Source organism: Coenobita brevimanus, chromosome 23 (assembly GCF_032717465.1).
Source record: "Coenobita brevimanus isolate Jiangsu-jjx chromosome 23, ASM3271746v2, whole genome shotgun sequence".
NCBI classification, from domain to species: Eukaryota; Metazoa; Arthropoda; class Malacostraca; order Decapoda; family Coenobitidae; genus Coenobita; species Coenobita brevimanus.
In genome coordinates this window covers 55634477-55641611 of record NC_136976.1, presented here as the reverse complement: position 1 = coordinate 55641611, position 7135 = coordinate 55634477, and positions in this window count along the sequence as shown.

Below are 7135 nucleotides of genomic sequence, written 5' to 3'. Positions count from 1 at the left end.
CAGATAATAAACTGAATTACGGTAATCATGACATCTCTCTAGTAATGCAGTAATACAGTGATCCCTTGGCTATGCCAGGCTATTGCACATAACTGGTACCCAGCCCAGTGTGCGATAATGAAACTGTACAATAAAGAATGCACAGAACCTATAGGATTTATCCTACAGTAATTGATATCGGGCACCCCCCCCCCTTGTAAACCCAAATTTTCCCTTTTACAAGTTACTCCCACTAAATATACAATGTACTGTTATGGTAAGTATCAGAAACAGATATAGGCATAGTTAGGTGAATAGAAAGTGATGACAAAGGCACAGTATGGAAGAAACTAGTACCACAGAGAGACCTGAGATAGGCTTCAGGTAAGGGGTTCTGAGGCCAGGGGGTAAAGAGATGGAGAAAGAATGGTCTCCACCACCTAAGATTAACACCCCAAGTAAGGCCTCATCTTTGAATCCCTCAAAACCATCAGAAACCACAGACACCTCACCAACATTGTCGGAAGAAACCAGCTCAGACGTGTGATAACGAAAAACTGCTATAATCAAGTGCATGATAAACAAAGGATGAATGTATATTTAATTATCTAAACTGTGTTCACTTTAATGAAGTGTAAAACTGCTATCTCTCCATCCTGAATACTGAGCTGTAACAAATGACTGGTCCTAGAATATGGTGCTAGTTACAAAGAAGTGCTAGGGAAAGGTCACAGAGCTAGAATATTGTCTTACTCTTACAGTAAGCAATGAGAAATAAGCTGCAAAGGGGCAAAAATCTCCTTCTAGTTACATTGATCAAACAGGAGTTGTAGGCTATACAAGATTTGAGCCATACTAGCGCTGTTACTGTGGTGTAGTTTCAGCTATATAAGCATTTAAAATGATAGTACTGTACAAATATCATAAGAAATCATCATATTACGCAAAAACAGACAAAAGTTGCAGTTAAATTTTTGAGATATATACAGTAAGAAACTTTCTGAAAGAGGCAACTCAGAACTCTTGGCTTTCACTGACTGGAGGTGTGGTTGTGACATTCTCTTGCTCATTAAGCTAGAGACTGAGGAAGAGGAAGATGATGAAGCAACTGAATTGTGTAGGTGAATATTCTAATTACCAGTAGATCTGGTTATGTCATCTTACAAATGTTTACTTCTGTAAATGTTTTAATCCATATTTCAGGTGTTACATGGAAGATAAAAAGCTTACTGAACTATTTTCTTCATTACTGTATTTATAACAAATCTTAAGGATGATTATATAATTTTCTCTGCCAAACCCAATGAAATAAAGAGTCAACAAAGGATGTTCAAAGTCAGCTATGCTACCATGTGTAAGTTTCCTGAACTACATCCATGTGGATACTGAGGCTGTGCCATACAACTACAGTACACTCAATCCTCGTAAATCGCGGCAATTGGGTCTGGACCACTGCCGCGATTTACAAGTTCCGTGGTTTATAAATAATTACTCTATGTGAAAAATGAATTTGGGTCTGGACTTGGGCCAACCACTCCCCACAGCACCCTACCTACACCTATCTAGGCACCATCAAACACAAACATACAAATTTAGGAATACCTGTATTCAGTGCATGTATTTAATAGAGGTATAAAGCTTTTAGATCAGATAATGAAGGTAATGGAGAGAGTTTTAGAAGGCATGATTAGAGAAAGAGTGAATATTGATGAGATGCAGTTTGGGTTTATGCCAGGTACGGGGACCACTGATGCTATATTCATTGTTCGACAGCTTCAGGAAAAATATATTGGTAGGAGAAGGAATCTTTATTTTGTTTTCGTTGATTTGGAAAAGGCTTTTGACAGAGTCCCTAGAGAGATGGTGAAGTGGGCAATGAGGAAGCTTGGCTTGGAGGAGTGGCTCGTTAGGGTGGTTATGGCTATGTATGTGGGTGCTCACACCCAGGTAAGAGTGAATGGAGATTTGAATGATGAGTTTTCCATGAATGTTGGTGTGCATCAGGGGTCAGTCTTGAGTCCCTTGTTGTTTATCATGGTACTTGAAGCCCTTTCACGTGACTTTAGAAACGGACTTCCGTGGGAGTTGTTGTATGCTGATGATTTGGTGTTGATTGCAGAGAACGAAAGGGAGGCAGAGGAAAGGTTTAGGAAGTGGAGAGATGGTATGGGGCACAAGGGTTTAAGGGTAAATGCATATAAAACAAAAGTGATAATATCTAGGGTTGGTGGCGGTACTGTCAAAGACGAGGGAGAGTGGCCATGCGCAGTTTCCCACAAGGGCGTGGGAAGTAATTCCATCTTGTGCGGTGTGTGTGATGAATGGGTGCATAAGAGATGTAGTGGTATCAGAGGTAGAATGCGAGATAATGCTAATTTTATGTGTACGGCGCGTTGGGATGAACAGGTGGAGATTGTCAGACGTGAATGGATAGAACTTGCTGGTGAATCTTTTGAGTGTGTGGAAGAGTTTTGTTATTTGGGAGACATGTTGTGTGCTGGATGTGGGGCTGGAGCTAGCTCTGTGGCTAGGGTGAGAAGTGGTTGGAAGAAGTTCAGGGAGCTCTTGCCTCTCCTGACATTGAGAGGACTCTCCCTACGTGCTAAGGGGTCTTTGTATGCAGCATGTGTTAGGAGTGTAATGCTGTATGGTAGTGAGACCTGGGCAGTGAAGGAGGAAGATATTCACCAGCTCAGACGTACAGAAATGACAATGATTAGGTGGATGTGCAGTGCGTCCCTGCGTCCAAGGCGTGGAGGGGCTGGGTTTACGATGGAAGAGTTGAGAGGTAGGATGGGACTGGAGTGTATTGGTGTTGTGATGAGGAGAGGTAGATTGAGATGGTTTGGACATGTGGAGAGGATGGGGGATGAAAATTGGGTGAGGAAGGTGAGAAGTGTTAATATTGGGGGTGGGGTTATGAGGGGTAGACCGAGAAAGACATGGGACGAGGTCATTAAGTGTGACCTCAGGGTTAAGGGACTGAACAGGGAGGCTGCAATGGATCGTGCAGCGTGGAGAGCCGCCATTAGGTGACCAAGGCCTACACATGCAAGCATGTTGGAGCCTTTAAAAACAAAAACGAAAACAAAACAAAATTGAATATTCCTAAATTTGTATGTTTGTGTTTGATGGTGCATAGATAGGTGTACAGTAGGTAGGGTACTGTGGGGGGTGGTTGGCCAAAGTCCAGACCCAAATTAATTTTTCACATAAGAGTTATTATTTATAAACCGCGGAATTTGTAAATCGCGGCAGTGGTCCAGACCCAAATTGCCGCGATTTACGAGGATTGAGTGTACTGTAATATGTTTTAATGATTTTTGTAGGTGGTGGCGACCATCATCCACTCACTTGATGTAGTGCTGCTTACTTCTTCCTTAGCCTTTATCATTCTTTTTCTGTGCCTGCCCTCCTCTCTTCCTATTTCTCCCATCTTTCCTGTCACTACTTATTGCTTTTCTTTCCGTTACAGGTGGCTTTACATTCAGTGACAAGCCAAATGGTTTCCTGTAAGGCAAGAAACCATTTACAACGCTGGATGGTAACAATATAATCGAGCCATACATGCTCCCTATGTGTCAAGTGGGTTGGTGGAGGGTTAGTGCCCCTCCCTGTAAAACAAATAACTCAAGAGTCAAATGGCCACCCCGTACAGGATTATGGCATCTGGCAATAGCCAGATAGACAGATTTTTGTAAGGAATTGCATATGCTACTCTTAATAAATAATGTATTTCTAATTCATTATTTACTAATAATAATAATTTAAAAATTATTAAAATACATTATCTCTGTTGAAGCATTTTAAGAAATGCTACTACCCTCCGTCCCTCCCGCCTCCCCCCAGCAATCCAGAACCCTCGCGACCCGCCCGAGCCTCCCCCATCCCTTGTCCAGACATACGGGAAGCTCCCAAGACTACGTGTCCCTTGGACTGCACAGTGCGCAATCCACAGGACAGGTGTGCTGGCGCAAACTTAGTTGTACAAGTGCAGTTAAATTTGCGCTTGCGCACCTGCCTTTTCATGTGTGAAAGCGCAATATTGCGCATGGTCTCGTGTGGAGCGCAATGGTGCGCAATTGCGCTTTGCGCAAGTGTTTGCGCACCTGCCCAGCACTGTCAAAAATGCATTCCTATACTGTACTTTACATGTTACATCGTCCCTGATTTATAATACCCTGTCTTATGATGAGTTTTTACTTAACCAAATGCACTGTTAAACGGTTTGCCTACAATCCTGGGTTAACTTTCTTCAGCCTATTGGCATGGACAATTTCAGATGCCTGAGTATCTGGATTCCATATTTTGTATGTTACCAAGTTCTTTATCCAATACACGGCATGGTCCAGAAAACTAGGGAGAAAGTTTGGTGGAACATTCAGGAGATTTAATCATAACTGCATCTCCAACATCAAGAGGGGATAATTCAGCTTGTTTAAGGTGTTTGTAAATCATTTCAGTCCTAGAAGCTGCCAAACTATTTCAAACATAACTATGAATGGACTGAAATACTGACATCTGAGTCACTGCATAGTCATCTACATTGTAGACTGGTCGTCGTTTCTGGCAGAGAAGTGTCATGTCTCCATGGTTGTTCAATCTGTACATGGAGGGGGTAATAAAAGAGGTACAAGGTAGGGTAGTGGATGTTGGAGTGGCCCTGGTGAGAGAGGATAGTGTTTGGAAACTCCCTGTACTGTTGTTTGCAGATGATACTGTGTTGTTGAGTGAAGACGAAGGGGAGCTGCAAGGCTTGGTGGATGAGTTTGGGAGAGTGTGTAAGAAACGGAATCTAAAGGTGAATGTAGGGAAGAGTAAAGTGATGGTATTAGAGAGAGGTGAAGTCAGTGAATCTACAGTGAGGTTGGATGGTGAGGAATTGGAAAATGTGAGTACGTTTAAGTACTTGGGTAGTGTGATGAGGAAGGATGGAGGTTTGGAGGGTGACGTGCTTGAAAGGGTACAGCAGGGAAGAAAGGTTGCTGGTTCTTTGAAAGCAGTGATAAGAAACAGGGAAGTGAGCATGGAAGTGAAAAAGTTACTACATGACAGTATTGTGATACCAAACTCTAACGTATGGATGTGAAGCTTGGACGTTGTTGGAAGGACACAAGTCAAGAGTGAGAGCAGTGGAAATGAGTTACCATATATAAGAGGAGCCTGTGGAGTCACATGGAGAGACAGCCTGACGAATAAGGATATAAAGGAGTGTTGTGGTGTGGATGTGGATGTGATAGGAAGCGTTATGAGGAACACGCTGAGGTGGTTTGGCCGTGTGGAGAGGATGGAGGGTGAAACTCTGACGAAGAAAGTTATGGTCTTTGAGGAAGATGAAGACAGTGAATGTACAGTGAGGCTGGATGATGAGGAAAGGAAAATGTGAGTGCGTTTAAGCAACTGGGTAGTGTGATGAGTAAGGATGGAAGTTTGGAGGGTTAAGTGGTTGAAAGGGTACAACAAGGAAGAAAGGTTGCTGTTTCCTTGAAGGCAGTGATAAGAAACAGGGAAGTGAGCATGGAGGTGAAAAAGTTATTACCAGTAAGGTACATGACAGTATTGTGATACCAACTCTAACGTATGGAAGTGAAGCTTGGACGTTGTTGGAGGGACACAAGTCAAGAATGAGAGCAGTGGAAATGAGTTATTTGAAAGGAGCCTTTGGAGTCACATGGAGAGACAGATTGACAAATGAGGATGTGAAGGAGCATTGTGGTGTGGATGTGGATGTGATAAGATGCATTAGGAAAATACACTGAGGTGGTTTGGCCATGTGGAGAGGATGGAGAGTGAGAGACTGATAAGGAGAGTGTATGTGAGAGAGGGAGGGGAAGGACAAGGATGAGATAGAGGGATGGAGTGGAGAGGTATATAAGAGTGGGGTGGGTGTGAATTGGGAGCAGGGCAGTGAAATGGCGGGGGTGAGGGTGACATGGAGGCGATTTGTTTGTGACCACCCTGTATAAGGGATTAAGGCATCTGGCAATATATATATATATATATATATATATATATATATATATATATATATATATATATTTCAAGGAGGTTGTCACCTTAATAATTATCTAGTTTACGTAGACTTGGATAGGGTATGACTTGTATGGTCCACTGGGGTTCAGGAGCCTGGGGGGTTGCAACAATAATTAGGTTAGGTTAGGCAACTTAGAAACAACAGAATAACCTGTAAACTGTAAAGTTACCCAGTAGTTCTTACCATCTCCACCTTCATCTACCCAGTACCCACCATTAATATGCTGGTTAATAGGAAACACTGTACCCCTCCCCTGAACATGGGCTTTTCCTTCCAGCTACAAAATCCTCACATACTTTATATATAGAAACCATTACATATACTCGGTACTTACTTTGCTACCCAAACTATGATACAGCCAATATTCGAATCACTTGTACGTCGAGATAATTTCCCAGCATACCAGCACCACCTCATTCCGTCGTTGGCCTCAGTTCACACAGCACATCGTGGGACTTGGAGATTTGACTGCTATGTGTTACCGTATAGAACACCATCTTGGGCCACCACTTTACCCTTTACCTGTATACAAACATTATTATTCGAGGCAATTCTTTACCAAACGGGCTTTGCGATTCCACCTATATAATAACAAACTTACGATTTCAAGGAAAATAATTTTGGTGCATATGCGACACTGCTAGTTAACTGTTAAATTCTGGCTGCAAGAAGCGACTCGAAAATATACCAAAATCTGTCAGCCGCTGCGAGTGGCCGTGTTATCAACCATCGCTCCGACTGGACGCGTCAGTGTATCACACTCAAATATACGCAAGGGAAGAAATATTAATAAACGTGTCACCTAATGATTTAACCAAAGCAAACCAACCCTTACCAAACAACCTAACTTAACCTAATCCAACCTAACCTGACTTGCGTTTGACAACCAGCTTTCAAACTTAAAAACGTGCGTAAGGAACGTTAAATATTACCAAATATATTGCAGCCGTCGGTAAAATATTTACGCATTATAAATCGTCATTCATAGCTTTCAGAGTAAATTTACAAAAATGCCCAGTAGCTATGGTAAGCCACAAAAAATACCAAGTAACCTATGACAGACTCACGTGGAAAGGTCGTGTCCGCTTGGAGAAGAAGTTAATCGTTAAACAAAAAAAGTAC